The sequence below is a fragment of the Hippopotamus amphibius genome, chromosome 3 (assembly GCF_030028045.1).
Source record: "Hippopotamus amphibius kiboko isolate mHipAmp2 chromosome 3, mHipAmp2.hap2, whole genome shotgun sequence".
Lineage (NCBI taxonomy): Eukaryota > Metazoa > Chordata > Mammalia > Artiodactyla > Hippopotamidae > Hippopotamus > Hippopotamus amphibius.
This window is the reverse complement of record NC_080188.1, coordinates 195,490,603-195,513,678: the sequence shown is the minus strand read 5'-3', so window position 1 is coordinate 195,513,678 and position 23,076 is coordinate 195,490,603. Positions and strand designations below refer to the sequence as shown.

At 38.5% G+C, this 23,076-nt stretch overlaps 1 non-coding gene across 1 annotated transcript; it reads left to right on the top strand.

The window, feature by feature from the left end:
* Positions 1-3,215: 3,215 nt before the first annotated feature.
* On the top strand, positions 3,216-3,320 carry LOC130850552 (U6 spliceosomal RNA). The gene has a single exon (XR_009052924.1). It is a non-coding gene; the product is annotated as a U6 spliceosomal RNA (small nuclear RNA).
* The last annotated feature ends 19,756 nt before the right edge of the window (positions 3,321-23,076 follow it).

Below are 23,076 nucleotides of genomic sequence, written 5' to 3'. Positions count from 1 at the left end.
CGTTTAAGATATTACTTGGAAAACTAACACACTGATAAAGAGATTAACGTCTCCCTAATAGTCCCCTTTTCTTTGGTTTTGGGGAATGAAATGTTCCTCTTTCCACACCAAAGCTTCCACCTTTGCTTTTCTATCATATTTTAGATTCCACATATAAGTGATATCATACGATATTTGTCTTTCTCCGCCTGACTTACTTCAACCTGATACCTAAAGCTGACAAAGAATGCACAAAATAAAGGAAAATTATAGGCCTATCTCACTGATGAATATAGACACAAAAATCCTCAACAAAATACTAGCAAACTGCATCCAGCAATGTATCAAAAGGATCACACACATTTGCTCTTGAACCAATTTATTACAATCCCCACAGGTCCTTGACTGAGCGCCACTTACCTACTCATTTATGTTCAGGTCTTAAATCTTACGTACAAATCTACTCACATCTCTCATATATTCTCCTTTCTCTTTAAACCACTGCGACCTGGAGTTTGTACCTACCACGCGCTAGGACTGACCCTGACCTCAACAATGACAAACCCAGGTCTGTTCTCAGCCCCCATCACGCTTGCCCTGTCAGCAGCATTTCACACAATCTCCCTTAGTCTGTTCAACCAGGAGGCCAAATCCAATTAACCAATTGCCAAATCTCAACCTATTGACTCTTCCGGAGTGTTTGAAACCATTAACCAAGCTGTCATTACTGAAATCCTCTCTTCTCCTGTTTTTCTTGATATTGAATAGATATTGCCTATTAATTCTCCAAATATTTCTTTTCGGTCCTCTTGAGGGAGTCCCCTTCCTCTGTCCATCCCTGAAATGTAGACTTTTGATCAAATAAACAAAAAACTGTGTGTAGAAAAAATACCTTGAGGTGAATCACCAAAATGTTTTCTCCGGTTAGTGAGTGAGTGGGTTATTTATTTTCATTTTACTACTGTGTATGTTCTATTTTTCTCTATCTTAACAAACTTTCATTTTATTTTTATCAAAATAACGCATGCACACGCTTAAAAATTAAATGGCACAAAAATAGTTATAAGGAAAAGCAATGCTTGTCTTCAATTCAACCACCACCCAACACAGAATCCTGCTTTCCAGAAAACAACTTTCAACCATTTCTGTTTTAAGTTTTACATGCCTTTACGTATCGAAACAATTAGGAGTAGGATACAAGTCAGGCTGTTCTAACATGGGACCCAACATCTAGTGACATAAGGCACCACTCTGGCCTCCCTGCAGAGGACGTGGCCCTTTTCCACAAGCTTCACAGGCATTCTGCCTCACCTGCTCTCCAGCCTAGGGAAGGCGGGGAGAGAGAGGAGCGGCAGGGAGGCTCCTTCTATTGCAAGGAACTGATGTAAAGGCTGCAGACTCTACTCCTGCGTGACTCCCTGTTGGGCATCCCTAGCTGCGAGGAAAATATAGTTGTTAGCTGAGTGGCCATGTACCCAGATTCATTTTTATTGTGTAAAAGAAAGGGAGAAGGAACATTAAAAGAGCCACGGTAGCCCCTGCCACCCCTATGCAGCTCTTTTTGAATAATCAGCTTCAAATGTTATTTGTTGGCTTCTGCAATGTTAGATGAAGATCCAGTTTATCTAAAAGGCCTTCTCTTCTTCCCTTCCCTCCCTAACAGAGTTAGATCACTAACACTGGCCCCTCTGTGTGTTATCTTTATCCCCTCTTCGTAAAATGGCCATGTTATCACCTGTATCCTTCCCTCCACTTCTCAATGTTATAAACAAATCTTACGTTTTAAAGTAAATTTTATTTTATTCACTTAATTAAATTAATTTATTTATTTTTGACTGCGTTGGGTCTTCCTTGTTGTGCACAGGCTTTCTCTAGTTGCACGCGGGGGCTACTCATTGTTGCGGTGTGCAGGCTTCTCATTGCGGTGGCTTCTCTTGCTGCAGAGCATGGGCTCTAGGTGCTCGGGCTTCAGTAGTTGCAGCAAGTGGGCTCAGTATTTGTGGCTCGAGGGCTCTAGGGTGCAGGCTCAGTGGTTGTGGCACACGGGCTTAGTTGCTCCGCGGCATGTGGGATCTTCCTGGAGCAGGGATCGAACCCGTGTCCCCTGCATTGGCTGGCATGTTCTTAACCACTGCACCACCAGGGCAGTCCCAACAAATTTTCCTTTTATAGCATCAAGGTTCATAACGTTTACATTCTTGATGTACCCACATAAAGTTTTCAGTGTTTGCCTCTGGGTTGATTCTGTAAGTTGAAAAACCAGTTAATAGCAGTGACAGCATTTGAAGCGGGAAACATTAGTCACTTGTGCTAAGTAGTGTGTTTTAACTCCACTCTCGTCTCCAAGATACAACGGTCATGAACACTCTCTAGGAGGACCTTCCTAGAATCAAGTTCGAGTTGATTCTCCCTTCTTACGTCTTCACTATGTGTTCAAAATCATGTCCTATTTTACTTTGCTCTGTTTCTGAACTATGAGCTTATTGCACAGCTTATCCTTCTGCTTCTGAATGTTTTTTCTTTTGTCTTCTTTCCTCCATTCCTAACGTCTTCAGCTTCTGTCAGTTGCTTGAGCCTCACTTCGTTCATCTTCACCTTCATTCATTCAGCCTCTCTCACCACGAGAAGAGCCCCAGCTTGTTTGTTGCATATCCAGACTATGATTTTCTCGCATGGTTTTTTATTTGGACCTGGAGTTCTCTCATCACCTTCTTCTCCCTTGCATGCCCTGCTATATTCCTAACCAGTGCTCAGTCACGCATCTGTTCTGTAGCTGTTCCTTCTGCCCTTCCCTCCCACCCAGTCTGGCTCCAACAGCCCTGCTGCCCAGCTCTCGACCTAGCACTTCTTTCTCCTGCTTCCTTGACTCAGTTACATGTAATTAATCCCTATTTTCAGTCCTGCTTCTCCAACTGACCCTCTGACAATTTGCGCCTGATGGTCAGGAATCCAGTCTCCTCGGAGTTCTGCTATTCAGGTAACTTCTCTCCTTCACTGCAGTCTCTCCACACGGAGTCCAAGCTCAGCTTCATGTGTCAGAGCTTTTAAAAATCAGTGTTCCTTCTTCTACTTCCTCTGATATCCGCCATGCTTTCTTTCCATTGTATGTTTAAACCTTTTTTTCTTTTACTATAATTTTAATGAGGTTTCAACAGAGAGATTAAAGAGAGTGTGCTCGGTCTGGCATTTTATATATGGAAGTACATATTTTATGTTGAAAAATTTCGACAATTTAGTGCTAGCTACAGCAGCACTATGATAAAATTGGAATGATCCAGAGAAGGTTAGCATGGCCCCTGCACAAGGATGACACACAAATTCTTGAAGCATCCCATATTTTTTGCATCCCAGTGTTCATGGCAGCACTATTCACAATAGCCAGGATGTGGAAGCAACCTAAATGTCCATTGACAGTTGAATGGGTAAAGAAGATGTAGTATGTATACATACACACACACACACACACACATGTAAATATATATATTATATATATATAGTGGAATATTAGCCATAAAAAAGAATGAAATAATGCCATTTTCAGCAACATGGATGGACCTACAGATTATTATACTAAGTGAAGTAAGTCAGAAAGAGAAAGACAAATATTATATGATATCACTTATACACGGAATCTAAAAAATAATACAAATGAATTTATTTGCAAAACTAGAAACAGACTCACCGACAAAGAAAACAAACCTGTGATTACCAAAGGGGAAAGGGTAGAGGGAGGAACAAATTAGGAGAATTGTATAAACACATACACACTCCTATATATAAAATAGGTAAACAACAATGACCTACTGTATAGGGAACTATATTCAATATCTTGTAATAACCTATAACGGAAAAGAATCAGAATATCTATCTATACACACACACATATAACTGGATCATTTTGCTGTACACCTGAAACTAACACAATATTACAAGTCAATTATACACCAATAAAGAAAAAAATTTTTTGAGAAAGAAAATTTTAACAATTTGGTATTCTTTAGAGGTTTCCCCGAGCCTTTTCTCCTCCATCTGCCTGCTCAACCTGGTTCCTCACCATCACGACTGAGATTTCTTCAATTTCTGCATACAAATGATTCCTAAATTTCTTTTTTTTTCTTCTAAATTTCTATATGTGGCCTCATTTAACACTTACCGCACTCCTATGTGGTAAGGACTATTACTATCCCTGATTTATAGATGGGGAAGCGTAGGGACAGAGGAGTTGAATTGTTTGCCCAATAACTCGTAGCTGGGAAGCTACAGAGGCAGAATTTAAACCATGCTCTTAACCATCACTCTGTATTGCCTTCTACGGGAAGCACTGGCAAAGTCTACTTTTTTCTCAGCACTTTTGTGAAAGTTGCTTCCGTACGGAGAATGCAAAAAGATGCTGAGCTCTGAATTCAGGTAGAGAAGAGCAAGGACAAATGAATTTGAGGGGTTCAGGAGTAAAAAGATGAGCTGACAACTAACATTGGGGTCATAGCCCTCCACACTCCCTGAACAGGGGCTCAACAAAATTACTCAGTTGTTGAATTAAGTAATAATATTGTAAATGTATACGTCAAAATAATTCCTATGTGTCAATCCGAAAACTGTATCCTAATAATTTAGAGAATCATTTAGAACTGCCATGTGATGACTAACAGCAATACATATAATTCGCCTTTTCCTAACTAAGCAAATCCCCGTTCCCATATCACTTTATTCAAAATGAGAGATAGCAGAGTGTTATGACCTGCTCACGCATAACAGCAGTGAACTGCTGAGTTACAAACTAGACCTGCTGAGTAGAACCCTTAAGCCTCAACATTTCAACTCAAACAGTCTAATTTCTATGGTCAGTAAAGATGAATGATGCATCTTAAATACCTCAAATATAAAAAATTCATTAACATGCCACCTACTCTCCTGATTATGCATTCTTCTAGGACTACCAGTAATTTTGATTTACTGACAGAGAGCATATGTTTTGTTTTTTCGTGACATTTAGCACGAATATGCCATTAATCAGCCTTTTGTTTTTCCCAAATCTGAAAATTCATTCCGAGAGAGTTTCATAGACACCCTTAATGACTGAAAGTCATGGTTCTGCTACTACATAATGTTCAGAATAATAAACACTACACTTATGGGGATTAACTACTAAATCCAGCTAGGAGTCACAGCCTTCCTAAGGCAAGTAAGGATAACAATTGCACATAATAACGTTTAACATCTACAGTGGGTACTGAAGCTGGGGGTGTGTGTGCATGCCCAAATAGTAACAGAGATCCTGTGTACCAGAAGAAAATAATTCCGAGAAACTCTCCGAGGGAAGTGACCACTGTTGAAACTAATGAGCATGAAATATTTACTGCCACAAATCTATATATCCTTCCTGAGCCATCTTTTAGGACCCTGCAGAGAAAGTCTCTTCTAACCCTGGAATTTTCTATTCCTACCCACCCATACCCTGGTGGTATGGCCAGCATGGGATGAGATAATACAGTAAGATCGGCTTCAGGGTCAGACCATGCTGAGCTTGAATTCCAGCTCAGGGTTCAGCTACCCATGTGCTGTGTGATCGTGGGCCAGTTATTTCCTCTCTTGGTTTCCTTATTGATATAATGAGGGAAATACTACCTATTTTAGGTAGGCATTTAGGAAAAGCCTCACAGATATTTTTTGCAGAGTTCTGCATGATATAAAGAGTTGGCATTTCTAAGAGGCACACTAAATCTCAAGATCATAAAGGGAAAAAAATATATATAATTTCTTTATACACTCTGGGAAACCATAACCTGTTTTTCAAGGAAAACAACAGACCTAGAGATAGTTTCCATAACTAATAAAAAGCTCACATCAACCAGTAAGAAAGAGAGCAACCAAATAAATTGAAAGTGGGGCATAAAAAAGCAAGTTAGGAGGGGCTTCCTAGGTGGCGCAGTGGTTAAGAATCCACCTGCCCATGCAGGGGACATGGGTTCTATCCCTGGTCCAGGAAGATCCCACATGCCGCGGAGCAACTAAGCCTGTGCGCCACAACTATTGAGCCTGCGCTTTAGAGCCCATGAGCCACAACTATAGAGCCCATGTGCTGCAAGTACTGAAGCACACGTGCCTAGAGCCCGTGCTCCACAACAAGAGAAGCCACAGCAACGAGCAGCTCACGCACCACAATGAAGAGTAGCCCCATTCACCGCAACTAAAGAAAGCCCACGCACAGCAAAAAAGACCCAACACAGCCAATAAAATAAATAAATAAATAAATAAATTTATAAAAAAAAAAGGCAAGTTAGGAAATCATGCCTATGGTCAGTAAGTAGAAGAAAAAAAAATGTCCAACTTCTCTCTTAATATCAAATATTATCAATTAAAAATCTAGGAAATATGATTTTTTTCATATCAAATTTTTAAAAAAACAAAAAACTGATGCTGTCCAGTTCTAGAAAATATGTGAAGGTCACTCTCATAAAAGTTGTCACAATGTCATCAACATTTAAAATGACATATTTTTTGACCCAGGAACCCCACTTGTGGCAATTTGACCTGTAGGTTTACTTTCACAGCTTTCCAGCATGTACAAGGATATTTATTACAGAAATTATTAGTGATAGCAAAAATAAAAAAGCAGCAACAACCAAGGTTTTTATCAGTAGGAATCTGACTAAAGTGTAGTATATAAATATGATATAAAAATCTACAGGAATTTTTAAAAAATAAGATAGATATTTTTTAAATCATCTAAATACTTAAAACAGAGACTCCCTTAAATCTATAATTAATTTAGGGGAATCTGACCCTTTTTCAAAATAGAATCTTTCCATTCAAAGCAGGGTTTTATTCTCTTTTCACTTGAAATTTCTTTAATGTCTTTCAGTAAATTTCTTCTCTATGTCTTGCACATATTTTTATCAAGTGTATAATGTTTTCATCATTTTGTTGGCTGTTGGGAATAAGATTTCTTCTTCCATGGTAACTTCTCAATGACTTTTTTATGACTATAGCAGGGGTCATTAAACAACCAACCTGGGCCACATCTGGGCTGCTACCCATTTTTTAAATAAAGCTTCATTGGAGCACAGCCCTGCCTGTGTGTGTTTGTTGTCTACAGCTGTTTTTGTGCTACGACAGCAGAGGTGAGGAGTTGCAGCACAGACTGTAGGACCACAAGCCTGAAATATTTACTAGCTTGCTTGGCTCTTTACAGAAACACACTTGCCAACCCCCGGTATACAGGAAGGTTATTCAATTTTATATATTAATGAATGAGCAACCTCCCTACTGAATTTTCTTAATGTTTTTAATGATTTTTACTTTTCTTGGGTTTTCTAGGTTAAAAAAAAAAATCACATCATGTGAAAGTAATGATACTACTGCCTCTTATTTCCTTTATTTAACATCTTTATTCTTTCTCTGTTCTAACTGCATTCGATTGAATTTCCAGAGAACTACCAACTAATTTGGTGGTAGCAGACATCCTGGCTTCAATAGCGATGGCTTCTAATATTTCACTGAAAATCGTGACCCTGGATTTTAGCTTGAGATACGTATTTTTATCCTGGTGAGAAAATATCAATCCATTCTTATTTTATGAGGGTTTTATACCAATCAGACTTGACCATTTACCTTTATTAAAGAACCTTTCAATATTTATGATCTTTTAAAAAATATATTAACCCATTCCTATAGTGCATTAGCAAATGTCCTAATGTGGTCGCCCCGAAGAACAGCAATCAGCTCCTTCAGGTCCAGCTGTAGACAGCAGCCTCCTCTTAGCCACCCGCCTCCCAGGCGTCCACAGACCTGGTGACTGAACAGGACAAGACATCAGCTCCTTAAGATTTATGAGGCCTCCCTCTGCCTTCTCCTTCCTGCAGACACGTTAATCCCTAATAAATATCTTACACCCCCAAACCCCATCTCCGCATATGCCACCAGGGACCCCAACCTGCTCATCAGGGGGTTACTGAGGGGCTGAATCTGAAGTCCTTATGGTGCCCTACCTACACCTCACGTTGCTCTGTCTGTGGATTCCTCTCTGCTTTCCTGCTGCCCTGTGCTCAACCCCACACGCTGGCTTCCTGCTTTCCTGCACCGTGTCATGTCCTGCAGGCTCCCGGCCTGAGGACCACACGCTCATGGTCCCCTCTGTCTGGATGGACTCTCAACCTCAGCTCGCTCAGACCGTTGCTCAGCTGCCTCCTCATCAGAGGGGTCTTCCAACCGCTGGACTTCAAATGGTCCCCGCCCACCCCTCCCACCTCATCCCAGGTCACTGTTCTTACTCCCTGTACCCTGCTTCTTTCTTCAGAGCAGATCACAACCTGACATGTATATATTTGCAGATTTATTTATTATGCCTCTTCCCAACTTCTATGAAAGCAGGCCTTTTCTGTTTTGTTCACTAAAATGGTCCCTGGGACAGAGTAGGTGCTCAATATACACCTGTTGAAGGCACAGGCAATTACCCCAAAATAGAATTATCTTATACTACAGGTACAATGAGACCTTACACAAATTACTATAAAAATTGAACATAAAAGAGTGTTGCAAACAATTCTATTTTGCTCTTGACATAGAGTATTCGTTTGGAAGTGTTTTATTCATATATTTGACTGACTTTGATTTTCAGAGACCTAAAATTTGGGGGTTTAAATTTTTCCACTATCATCCTTTTTCTAGAACTAATGAGGAGCTAGTAAACTTCAAATCATTCAAATAAGATTGTAAAGCTCATTAATAAAAAGAATCCTCTTGCCACATAGCTATATTTTTAAATTAATTTTAATTAAATTAATAGTATATGATGACATTCTTTTGGGAAAAAACTAAATATTAATGATAAGGCTAAGGTCTACTATGACTTTTACCACCAAGATCAGTCCCCTTTGTCTCACCCAAACAATAAACACCATTAGTAGTTTAGTGTAGATTCATCCAGACCTTTTTCTATACACTACTTGTTTGTATAGTTAAACAATATTTATTTATGTGTATTGGTTCATTTCATAAGTGTATTAACTCACTTAATCCTTATGGAAGCCATAACCAGGAGACATTATTTATTAAATAGTAATAAAATATTCTGTATCTCATAGGGTTGTTTTGATGATTAGGAGTTCATGTGAGTATATTAACAAACTGAAGGATAAAAACCACATGATCATCTCAATAAATGCAGAAAAAGCTTTTGACAAAATTCAACACCCATTTATGATAAAAACTCTCCAGAGGTGGGCATAGAGGGAACCTACCTCAACATAATAAAGGCCATATATGACAAACCCACAGCAAACATCATTCTCAATGGTGAAAAACTGCAAGCATTCCCTCTAAGATCAGGAACAAGACAAGGATGACCACTCTCACCACTACTATTCAACTTAGTTTTGGAAGTCCTTGCCACAGCAATCAGAGAAGAAAAAGAAATAAAAGGAATCCAAATTGGAAAAGAAGAAGTAAAACTGTCACTGTTTGCAGATGACATGATACTATACATAGAAAATCCTAAAGATGCCACCAGAAAACTACTTCAGCTAATCAATGAATTTGGTAAAGTTGCAGGATACAAAATTAACACACAGAAATCTCTTGCATTTCTATACACTAACAATGAAAGATCAGAAAGAGAAATTAAGGAAACAATCCCATTCACCATTGCAACAAAAAGAATAAAATACCTAGGAATAAACCTAACTAAGGAGGTAAAAGACCCGTACTCAGAAAACTATAAGACACTAATGAAAGAAATCAAAGATGACACAAACAGATGGCGATATATACCATGTTCTTGGATTGGAAGAATCAACATTGTGAAAATGACTATACTACCCAGAGCAATTTACAGATTCAATGCAATCCCCATCAAATTGCCAATGGCATTTTTCACAGAACTAGAACAAGAAATTTTATGATTTGTATGGAAACGCAAAAGACCCCAAATAGCCAAAGCAATCCTGAGAAGGAAAGACGGAGTTGGTGGAATCAGGCTTCCTGACTTCAAACTATACTACAAGGCTACAGTGATCAAGACAGTATGGTACTGGCACAAAAACAGAAATATAGATGAAAGGAACAGGATAGAAAGCCCAGAGATAAACTATGGTCAACTAATCTATGACAAAGGAGGCAAGGATATACAATGGAGAAAAGGCAGCCTCTTCAATAAGTGGTGCTGGGAAAACTGGACAGCTACATGTAAAAGAATAAAATTAGAACACTCCCTAACACCATACACAAAAATGAACTCAAAATGGATTAAAGACCTAAATGGAAGGCCAGACACTATAAAACTCCTAGAAGAAAACATAGGAAGAACACTCTTCGACATAAATCACAGTGAGATCTTTTTTGATTTTATTCCCCTAGAGTAATGTAAATAAAAACAAAAATAAGTGGGACCTAATGAAACTTAAAAGCACAGCAAAGGAAACTATAAGCAAGACAAAAAGACAACCCTCAGAATGGGAGAAAATATTTGCAAACGAGTCAACAGACAAAGGATTAATGTCCAAAATATATAAACAGTTCATCCAGCTCAATATCAAAAAAGAAACAACCCATTCAAAAAATGGGCAGGAGACCTAAACAGGCATTTCTCCAAAGAAGACATACGGATGGCCAAGAGGCACATGAAAAGCTGCTCAAACTCACTAATTATTAGAGAAATGCAAATCAAAACTACAATCAGGTATCACCTCACACCGGTGAGAATGGGCATCATCAGAAAATCTACAAACAGTAAATGCTGGAGAGGGTATGGAGAAAAGGGAACACTCTTGCACTGTTGGTGGGAATGTAAATTGATACAGCCACTATAGAGAACAGTATGGAGGTTCCTTGCAAAACTACAAATAGAACTACCATATGACCCAGCAATCCCACTACTGGGCATATACCCAGAGAACACCATCATTCACAAAGACACATGCACTGCAATGTTCATTGCAGCATTATTTACAATAGCCAGGACACGGAAGCAACCTAAATGTCCATCAGCAGGTGAATGGATAAAGAAGGTGTGGTGCATATATACAATGGAATATTACTCAGCTGTAAAAAGGAACAAAATTGGGACATTTTTAGAGACATGGATGGACCTAGAGACTGTCATACAGAGTGAAGTGAGTCAGAAAGAGAAAAACAAATTTCGTATATTAACACATATATGTGGAATATAGAAAAATGGTACAAATCAATTGGTTTGCAAGGCAGAAATAGAGACACAGATGTAGCGAACAAACATATGGACACCAAGTGGTTAAAGCCGGGGGGTGGGGGGAGGAGTGAATTGGGAGATTGGGATTGCCATATATACATTACTTATAAGAAAAAAATATCAAATTGTACACTTTAAATATATGCAGTTTATTGTATGTCAAGAAAAGAAAAAAGAGTTCATGTAAGAACACTTAGCAGTGCGCTTGCTATAACGCAAGCACTTCTTTAGTGAGAGGGGTGATTATTCTACATTACATATTCTTTAATGTGAAGACACTCATAATCACTGAGGTGGTAGGATTTGGGGAGACATCTAATACCTATGTTCAACTCCTGAGATGAAAGTGTTTTTTATACACTAAAGAATTATCATATGTCACGGAAACTCAGATACTTCTAGTAGTTTTACTGTTAGTGGCTTATAGTTTTTATTTTAAAATATAATCATCTTATCTCACTATAGTTAAAAATAGCTTTTAGGTTTCAATGCAAATGATCCTTCTTAAGTATGTAAAATGTTGCTAAAATTTTATGAACAGAGACCTTTATTATAGGATTATTTGTGGGAAATAACTAAATATCTAACAGTAAGGAATCTGTAGAATAAATTGTGATATACCCATGTGATATACCATGTGTGAAATATCTTCCCACCAGTACGATGATATTTACAAAGACTTTTAATGGTAAGGGGAAAGGCTGAATAACTATACAGTTTAAAAAACAATATATAATGATTTTGTACTTAAAAGAAGAACGAAAAATGTGCTCCATTTGTAGACAGCAATGAGTATAGAAACCACAAGCATTGTTCTCCGGGGAAAAGAAATGATCAGAATACAAAATTGTACATACAGCATGATTTCAACTTTGTAAAAAATGTTATGGAATAAGAGCTAAAAAGAACTAACCCAACATGTCAACACTCGTTATCACTTTGTGAAAAAAATTACAGATGATTTAAAAACATTTTTCACCATACATTTGTTCTTATAATCAGAAAAAAAAATACTCTTTTAAAATATTTCCAAAAAAAAATATTTCCATTAGTTTTCTAGAGACCCCGAATTCAACCATATACAATATAATTTGAATCTTCTGAACTTTATACTAATGGAACTCATGGACTTAGGATGCTCAGGAAGGCACATGTCAAGTTGTTAAATGTAAATTATCACATGGATAAGAGGTTTAGAATTTGATATTTATAAACTGTACAATTATAAGCATTTAATAGCTACTATGTACCTGAAATTATTTTTTAAACCAGCCTCATAACCAATTATGTTTCATGTGTATATTATTAATTTTCTTAAAGAAAAGTCTGCTGTTGTATTCCAAGTATCCTCTATAAATTAGACGCACTGATAGACTGAAAGAACTAAGAAGATAAATAGGTTTGCCATTCACTAAATTCTAAGCCTGAATCTCTCTTCTTTAAAGAAATATCATTAACCAGATGGGATTCTACCAGCTGAGTCATCGCACCCTTTTGTGAGTTGGCTCTGCAGGTAATTAGTCCTTGAACATTACCTGTGAGAGGCATTTCCCCTCCTAGCCTTCTTGGCTTTCTCCTTCCACAGAATGGTCAAGATATCCCCACCCTCCTTCTTCAGAAGTGCTTATGATTCAAGATGAATAGAGAAATGTAGTTAGAAAAATACACAATAGAAAAGAGTATATAAACATGCACACCCAGAGACTACCTATGGTGACTGGAGATCCCAGTGGGAAATCCCAGTGTTAATTAAACGTCCCCAGCCTCTCAGAAGGCTCTGGTGAAAGGATGCCATTCCCCTTTGCGTGCCCCTCCCCGCAAGTCTTGGCTTTACCTGCTGCTTCTAGGCTGTCTCAGCAGCTGTAGCCCCTCAGGCTTACTCTCCACCACGTAGAAAACACTTAGTTCAAGGCCACTAAAAGAAAAAAAAAGAAAAAGAAAAACTTCCCGATCCTCGTGTTGGGACAGCCAAGCTTTGTCCGTGCCTTTTCCTACATCTCCATCTCCTCTCCTGAGAACGCCGAGGAAAGAAAAAAATTCTCTCCTCTGAAAGTTGGGGCAAGTTTCAAAACCTGGTTAGGTCTCCCCCTAGTGACAAAGTCAATTCATTTCTTCCGAGATACAGTATCTTTGTTTTCAAATTTAGTTATTTCATAAAATGCCGGAGGTAAATATTTTCCAGAATGGGAAACCTAGACTAAATTCTTTATAAAAATGCTATGGAATGCACGTGGACATTATAAGCAGAGAATCCTGATTACACTACAAATTGATATCACAATTTTAACACTGGGGCATAAGTCATAACAAACTCCAAAAACCTAGCTCAAAGGAACTCAGAATTACTGTCAGGTAGTTATGTATACGAGGTCATAAATGCCATAACAGCAAAATTCTAAAATTAGTTCTCCTAACCCCATTGCTACGTAGATATTATTACTCCTTATTTTTTTTTTTATGACATGCTATTTATGACAGTTAAAGAAACTGAGGCTCAGAGAAGTTGGTGTAGCTAGGAAAACGTGAACTGGGATTTGAATTTTGCCTGATTCCGCAATCTTTGGGCTCCACACGGCATTGTGTGAACCTAGCATCCCGCCTCCCTACTACCTGGCTTCCCGTAGTACCTGCCCTGGCTCTAGCTTGGAAGCTGGACCCAGATCTCACACTTCTGTGCGTTTTTCTGGTCTAATAAATTCCTGTTTTATTCTTTAAGCTCGTCTCTGTCTTTGCTTCTTGAACTGTGCTAGGGGAGAAACTTTGCATTCTATTACAAGCAAATCACTAAAGGGATGTTGACTATAAACTCAAATTATACATCATCTCTGGGAACCCTGCCTCCCAGGTAATCATGATGAAAATTGCATTCATTTTTAGCAATTAAGCTAAAAAATACCTTCGTTTAGCTCACAGGAAACATCCTGACCAGGCCCATCTGTGAAGAAACTGACACACCCGCTCTGGAGGCTGATGGGAACCAGGGAGTGTTTGACTTTACTCCCTCCCCTTTCAGATAAAAGAAGCCTAAATTCCAATTCAGCCGAGATGGTTCTTTGGGGCAGGGGCCCACCCTCTTGTCAGTTTGCTGGCTTTCCACATAAAGTCGCTATTCCTTGCCCCAACAGTTCGTCTCTCTATTATTGGCCTGTCGTGCAGCAAGCAGTATGAGTTTGGACTCCGTAACAGGAACCCATGTTCCCTTGGCCCTAAGGGTCTCATTTTCTAGAGCATCACAGACTACCTAGGACTCCTGTCACAACTCTAATCAAATAAAAGGGTACGTGGCTGCATGTTGCCTGCCTCCATCCCTGCCTCCACACCCCTCGACGTAAGTTCCACACAGGAAAGACCCTGCACAGAACAGGCGGTCGTAGATGTCTGCTGCATGAGTGAGTGAGAGAGGGGGTGAGAAAACCTCACTCAAACACGCTGTCCCTAGCGTCGATTTTGCTGTCACCTCAGCCCAGCCTAAAGTTCTGACACTGGGCTGTTACTCCGGCCCTGGTTGCTGACCGCGTCTTGCTCTGGCCTTGGCATCTTGGACCTGGGCTGTATCCTGAGCATCGTACCGGTCACTCTTCCCTTGTCGCTGGAAGACAGTAAACTCTTCCCAGGTTAGAGTCAGCGCCATGAACGGGGGAAAAAATATTCAAGGGGCCCAAGTCTCTGGGGTTGCTCCCTAGGTACAATGTTCCCAAAGAAAGGTAAGAAAATACATTTGCTTTGTAATCCACCTCCTTTTGAGACACCCGTCTGTTCTACAGACGCGGAGAATCGCGGCTGAGGGAAGGCAGCTCACTGAGAACCTTTCAAGTGGGGCTCTCAGGGCATTTGCGTCTGGTGGCTCACCCGACCTTAGGCCCGGTGAAATTTCTATTAGGAAGTAACATGCTACCCGTTTCTTCATTTGGAGAGAAAAGGGTACAAAGTGAGTCCAATCTTTCCTCCAATTTTGTTATAAAACTATTTTATAAATATTTAAAAGCTATGAAAACAGGAGGATTTATTAAACATAACACAGAAGTTACTTTGGATTCTATTAGCACATGCATTATTCAAAAAGATTTCCAATATTTTCACCTGATGGAAAATATCTTGCAAATCAAAGCTTACCTTATGCATGTTACTAACTACCATGTAGCCATAGGCTGTGATTTGTGACAATGCTTAGAACATGCTGTTTTATTAGTTCAGTGACCCAGAAAGAGTATATATGGATAAAGCATATACATGAGAGTATTTGTGATGATGATTAATTACACAGCCTGGCATCTCAGAAACATGTAAATGAAAAGCTGAATAACATACCCTATTATTAACATTCCTCTGTGAAGTGAGGGGTGTGGAGAGCGTGGAACAATGGTGTGACGAGAAGTTGGGTCAGACAAGTGATAAATCAGTCGTGGAGAAATAGGGAAGGAATTACCATAAGCATTAAGCAACCATTCTCACATGATGAATGCAGAATGATAATACCGTCTTTGTCATTACAATGATGTTCCTTATACATTATAGATCAATTCAGAAAAATAGCACTTTTATATTTTAAAATAAACGTAGACAGTATATCCACAACAATAATGGAAAGGGTCCATAGGAAGCCTCAGTGAAACCTTAAATCCTAAAATAGAGCTCTCTATTCATATTAACTCAAGGTAGGAATTATTCCTACTTTTCCTTACGACAAAAAACCAGTGTATCAATTTCCTTAACCTGCACGTAATAATTCACGTGCTCCTTTATCTCTGAAATATCAGCTAGGAAGCACTGCCAATGACACTGTACAGAGAATAAAACAAGCAGGATTTGGAGAAGCACTTTGGATTCTTTAGGAGGGGACGGAGCAGAGAGGGCGATGCTTTTGCCCATAGCCTCACCGTTTTCAGGTTTTTATCTCCCCTGCTAGATTCTAACCTCCTTAAAACTGGATCTTATTTGTATTTGTATTTCCTATAATGCTGCTGACAGTATGTACATGGTGGACATTTGGTAATTAAATGACTGCTTTTAGAGGCAGACCGTTCTGTGGTACAGAACAAAAGAGAGCTGGAAGAATCAGATTGGAAAAAGGAAGATCCAGTCTCCTGGGTGGATATCAGTACCACCTCTGTAGTCTTAAAAATATACAGTTTCCCCGGCACAACACCAGATCTATTGACTGCACTTCTCTGGAGGAAGGCTTAGGAAGCCCTGCCTTTAATGTGGATCCAGGGGGTTTTGTTTGCAGGTAAGAACGAGAGCCATTGGTTGGGTGTCTAATCTCCCTTTTCCTAGCCTGGTGTGCTATATATTCGTGCAGTAAATACCACCTCTTTGCTGTGTATTTCTCAAAGTATATACATACCATTCATATGTATACTAATATATATACATATATATTTTTTACATTACCACCTCATCTGAGCAATATATACTGAACAAATTGTTTTCAACAATGTGACTTGGACAAACTTACCTTCATAGGAAACTGACCTGGCCGCTCTCCTCACAGGAAGCTTTGTTTCCTCCTATGCAGGACCATCGCCCAGCAGGGTCCTCTTGTAGGTTCTGCCCACTCACACCCCAACCTCAAATGAAGACAAGTGACTGACATCTAATGGTCACACTCAGAAGGGCCAGTGCTTCAACCTTGGACTCTAGGACACACCCAAGCAAAGAGCAGTCTTTTCCTCTATTCCAAACCACCTCTAATTTGTCCACAAATGGAAAAAAGGAAGGAGTTTCCCTCAAAACAGATAAAAAATTCAAACTTTTTCAGGTTACAATGACTAAAGTAAAGCTTAACAGCTTATGGACTTTGTGTTTCCAAAGCAGTAATGCATACACACAAATTCCAGTGCTTAACACTGCCAAGAATTCTATTTTTTCCAGTCCTGCAAATTCATGCCACAATGAAGATGTCAAATGTAGCTCTCCTGTCATGAATGCTGGAAAAGCTCAGGTGTCAACAGGTTTTCTCCATGGGGTTGGGACAAGACTGTCATGTATGGTTGTTCAGGTTTTGCACTGCACTAGGGCACTTATCTGAAGGGACATTAGTTACATCATAGACTATTTTTATTTATTTATCTATTTATATCTACAGTTTTATTGACTCTAAGGATGGGCAGTTTCTATATTTATCATGACAATTCTTTGGCCGATGGCAGTAAAGTGTCTTGTTCCAATATGGTAAAGGTATGTCATTTTACTTTGACTTACAAAAATTAATCTAATAACATCTAACAGCTTTTTGTGTTTTAGGCTGATGTGTTGGTTGGCAAACACCTCAATTTCTTAAAAAAAAACTCTTGTTGGAGTGTGAGTGCACCAGGTAAGTTGATGTTTCAAATTGCAATTTTTATCATCTGTCTCTTTTTTACAATGTTAGAATAGTATTTATGAATTCTCAATTTAAATATCCATTTAAGTTAGTCATTATGCTCAAAATCATATAATAATAATAGTCACGGGCTTCCTAGGTGGCGCAGTGGTTAAGAATCCGCCTGCCAATGCAGAGGTCACGGGTTCGATCCCAGCTCCAGGAAGATCCCACATGCCGCGGAGCAACTAAGCCCGTGTGCCACAAAAAAATAAAAATAAATAAATAAAAAGCACTTTAAAAAAAAAAAACAAAACACTTTAATTTAAAAAAAAAAATAATAGTCACTTGCTAATAATAACTCACAAAGTATTGTTTCGACATAAATTGGTCATTGTTATATAATAATCTAATAATTATAGCAGTTGTTATTTGTTATTACAGGAAACTCACCAATACAAAATTTAACTGCTGCTAAAATTTAATAGCTTATATATAATTATTTCAAAATATTACAAATTTTTAAATACTAATCATTACATTATTTTTCTCCAGATGTCAGAAAAAATATATATTTTTAAAAATTTTCAAGATCAGAAAACAGAACATGGAAAGCCATTAGGGAAGTAAAATTTTGAGATATTTGGAACATTGAATACATATATGGCAAAAATATTAGCTGCAAAATCTACAGTAAAAGGAAAAAGCCCTCATAATTACTACTTTGAACAAAATGTAGCATAGACACATGCTGTCTACAGAAAGCAGAAGATGTGAATTTCACTTCTGCTTCCATGTCAACCAAAACCTATGATTTAAAAACAAACAAACAAAACAAATTTTCAAAGCAAAAAAGTTCTTAAATGAAATGTATTTCCTGCTAACCAGGTACAGGCCATACAATTTGACTATTATATAACACTAAAATTCTGTTGATAATTATCAACCTCAAGTAAGAAATTTAACCTTTATAACCTACATTACAAGTACAAACTTTGGGAGAATCTATTACACACAAAAACCATCCAAGTGGTTACAAATAATCCAATCTCCTAGTTACTTTTTTCTACCTTGCAAGACTCTGCATTACATTTATGTTGAAAAAACTCTCTGGGAGTACAAAAAATTAACAATTTGAAGAACGAGAATGGACTCAGTGGTGGGTAACATTTATTACAGATTTTAGGAAACATGAAGAAATGGAAATGCACATGCATACAGATATTGAGAAGGGTTCCAAAGTGTTGTCTGATCTGAACAGGATGTAACTAATCATGCTGCATGTGGCATGGGGGACACAGCACACTGTGGAACGCACATATATGCGATTCCATTTTTGGCAAGACAATCATGGTGTTCACTTTATAAGCCTAATAGCGGGAATGGTCCTCATTTGGTGGAAACCATAGCAATGACTGATAATATAGTAGAATACTTACATAGAATACAAACATCAACATCAAATAATATACCTCTTAGGAGATGAAACACAAAACCAAATGATTAAAATTATAGTAGATGCAATAACATGATTATTTTGTGTGACACAAGCAATGGTGTTATTTCTCAATTATTATAGATCCAATCTTCATGTAAGCCACAAATAATTTAAAAATTTATTGTTAGATTTTTGCAGATTTTCAAAATACAAATATTTAGTCCAGGAGACACATGGATCCAAGAGAATTATATACATTTTTAGTAGAATATTTTTTAAAACTTCATGTAGATAAAACAATTTTGAGAAGCCAAGCATATGCAATAGAGTCACAACCACACATGGAAAACATGATGGATTGTAAAAGAAGGGTCCTCGAAAAAGAATATCTAGGCATTCTTTGTTACTAAGAGTGTGCATTATGTAAGTCTCATAATGAAAAATTCAGGTAAGCTCTTTTTTGATGCCACCATATTTTATATTTTCCAAGAGCTAACACCTATCTTTCAGCTTCAGTGAAACATTAAAGTGTAAATACAACTTAAACACAGCTGGAGGTAAGATGCTCTACTCTTAGAAGCTATCCATGGATGATATCAATGAAGGTATCTATTCTAGAAGACAAGTCAAAGTTGCACTTTCAAATAGTTGCCTTGTAAGTGTGTTGCTCAGAATTAATCGGGCATGATATTTGAAGTAAAATTAATGTTATGAGCAAAATCATGCAAGCATCAAATTTTCTTGAAAGTATCAAAGGGATTAATACATTTTTGAAGAAAAATTAAACAGATGTTTATTTAAAAATTGCTGATGATAAACAAATTATAGCTGCTTGACATTGATACCAACTTATCCAACATGAATACTAGTGGAAAAGAGTAAAAAGATGAATTTTGACTCCAAACTCCCTGATCAGGTGGGTCTACATTTCCAAATTACATCTCAAAATCAATTTCTTTTTCTATATTAGATATAACAATATCACATTAAAAGAAAGATTTATCATACTGAAGAAAATCATGGCTTGAACTATTGCAACTATATAAACATTTTCCCTTGAAATCAATTAATGGCCCAACACAGACTTGACATTGAAAGAAGGACCTTAAATTGTTTTCTCACATCAGATACCAGTGGAGAATATCACTTTTTAAAGTTAAAATATATTAAAAACTCCTTAATGCCTACAACATCTCAAGAAAAAGCAGACATTGGAGCAAATAAACAGCAAAAGAATTTTATTTCCAAAAGAACAAAATGAATAACTGCATTACATCTATTCTAGTTCCTATCGTTGAGAAATAAATAATATATTAACCACAAAAAGCGTTTCTAAGAGAATGGGTACTTTGTTCAGATCTATACAAAGGCACCTTAAGAATTAGTGGCCACCCTGGAGCTAGGAAGATGGATGTACACAGGTCCAAGTTCACATTTTCTTGTTACACGATGCCCAGGGCAGGACAGTCCTCCACTGCACTTTAGCTCAAAAGACCCAGGAAGAGCTCTTGTTGCAACTTGGCCCACGTACCCGTCTCTGAGCCCCTGGCCCGTGGGAGGAGATATTCGCTTCCCCAGATCCAACTCACATGTCCAGTGTGTGGCCAGGATTGGGAGGTAGAGGTCCAGGTAAGCCGGTGACAGCCCTAGTCCAGCTAGGTGTTAGGGGAGGGAGGGCCGAAGGTGCCAACGCCGACGGGAAGTAGGAAAACGGTTCAGCGGATGAAACCACAACCACGCCCATCCACCACCGTTTACCACTTTGTAATTAAAGTCTGCACTGGAAAATTGCTAAGGTAGGCTGAGAACAGAAGGCAATAAACAGTATATCAACCCTTCTACAGAGAAACGACCAACAGGCTGCAGGTCCGCATGAGACAGGAGTCGGTCAAGAATGCAGAATGACGTCATAAGTGCACAACAATTGCGTCTCCAAATTCACCTGGGAGAGGAACAGTTTTCCTAACCATATCACACTAAGTGCTTTACGTGATTCACATCAATAAAAAAGACTGACAATTCACCCTAGAATCCCATTGTCTTCATTTCTGTATATTATTTGAAATTTGTAGCCTACCATTTAAACGTTCAGTGAACATTTTATCACCCATCCTGTATGTGGTTTCAGTCATTCGTAATGAAACCTCTTTGTCATGCTGATAAAGTCCTAGAACCTTTTTCACTTTTTAAGTAACTTGGCAGATTCCAGCAGGAATTACAGCTGGCTTACGGCGCCGGAACGAGGTGATCGGACCCCTCACGGAACAGTTCCTAAACGACGTTCGTCTTTCCTGGGTGGGCCATGCGCCTCCCTGAGAGCTGGTGCGCGCTGCTCTGCGGCTGTTTTGTCCCAGCTCCTTGTTCAATAGCAGATTACAAGTTCTAGTCTTGAAAATATTCTTTTGAATCTAGATTTTCAGTTGTGTGGCAGGTCCGGCGACAGGGAAGGAAAAGAAAGTGAACTATGATTCAAGTTTCCAGTCCAGCGTTACCATGAACTTATGAAATCTCATGTATGTCACCACCTTCTCTATGCCTTTGGGTTTTGCCCAAATTTTAAAAAAGAATAACAGTGTGATTCAGCAGATATTTCTTAACTGCCCTGTGTCACATGTGCAACATACAAAATGCACTTTCTCTGCTCATAAGTGGTGTTACAAGCTTGGGCAAGTTGTATTTCTTCTTTCGGGCTCAGTGGAACTACAAAATGTGGGTTTCAAGCAGACGTTCCCTAGGACTCTCTGATCGTCACAAAGCATGGTATTGTAGGGGTCAGAAGAGACAGACAATGGATGTGAAGATCACTTGAAACAGACAATGGATGTGAAGGTCACTTGAAACAGACAATGGATGTGAAGATCACTTGAAACAGACAATGGATGTGAAGATCACTTGAAAAGCAGAAAATCTTTCATAACCCTGCTTCAGTGATGATACCAGAGCACGCAGGAACTTACACACCATCACTTTGGCTGTCCCTTTCTTTTCATAAGCATGTCTTATCAAAAGCCCACTGCCATGTAGACCTAATAGGGACTATCTGGTTGGACGTGGTGCAAAGACAGATTGTTTGTATTGGTCAGACTAAAATCAGACATTTCAGACAATCAACATCAAACTGGAGCTTGTCCTCCCCACCCCCACTCTCCCCTTTCAAACTACAGTCCTCCCTCAGCATCTGCAGGATGTTGGTTCCAGGAACCCCCGCAGACACCAAAGTTCACAGATGCTCAAGTCAAAGCCGAAATAGAGTCACAGATGTAGAGAACAAACTTAAGGTTACCAAGGGGGGGAGGGGAGATGGGACGAATTGGGAGGTTGGGAATGCCGTGTACACACTACTATGTATAAAATAGATAACTAATGAGAACCTGCTGTAAGCACAGGGAACTCTACTCAGTGCTCTGTGGTGACCTAAATGGGAAGGAAATCCAAAAAAGAGGGACTAATATAAATATGTACATATTTGTATAGCTGATTCACTTTGCTGTACAGCAGAAACTGACACAACGTTGTTTAGCAACTATACTCCAATAAAAATCAAGAAAATTAAATAAATAAATGAAATCATGAGATATTTTAAAAAATGGCTTAGAACAATGAATACACTTGGCCCTTCATATCTGCGAGTTTCACATCCGCGAATTCAAACAATTGCAGATTGAAATTTCAAAATTTCAGTTGGTTGGATGCAAAAGCTGCAGATATGGAGGTCTGACTCTACTCTGTTACCATGATTACAATGCAGTTGCCTAAGAGAGCGGGCCCTTCCACAAGGCTGTTCTCTAGTATCCCCATGAATAAATCTGAACTATTCAAGCTAGTGGTTTATTATCAGGACAATTTGCTTCTTTTTCAAGTTTAGAGGTTGGTTTGAAAACACGTTGAAAGAAAGAGGCGAGGATACTGGCACTGAAAATAAGAAAACGTAAAAAAACAGTTTTTACACGTGTACGCATCCTCAGAACTACACAGGGAAATTATCATTCATGGAAACATCTTCCCTCTGACAGGTAGTAATGACAGCTAATGAGACTGACATTTACACTGCTCAACAAAAAAGTATTTTTCTAAACATGATGTATAATTAACACAACTTGCACACAAATCACACACACAAAAAGCATCAAATTATCAAGACTTATGGATGAGTAA